Raw genomic sequence first — 261 nt, 5'->3', positions numbered from 1 at the left:
TCTAATCCCGAACATCAACACAACAGGGGACGAAAGTTGATCAAACGTCTTCCAAGGCAGTCGTGGCTGTTGCAATATGCAGTATATCAACCGGAATACCTGATCAGTGTAAATATTTCAGAGCAAAACTACAGTCGGGCTGCTCATCATGGCTAGGAGTGTCTTGGCTCGGAATCTATATTAATGTAGCAACGCGAAGGAACGCTGTATTGACTGTACCCTGATGTGCAAGGTTACTTTTTTACCGTGGCAACTATAGGG

The sequence above is a fragment of the Penaeus monodon genome, chromosome 28 (assembly GCF_015228065.2).
Source record: "Penaeus monodon isolate SGIC_2016 chromosome 28, NSTDA_Pmon_1, whole genome shotgun sequence".
NCBI lineage: Eukaryota > Metazoa > Arthropoda > Malacostraca > Decapoda > Penaeidae > Penaeus > Penaeus monodon.
This window is presented reverse-complemented; position numbering follows the sequence as displayed.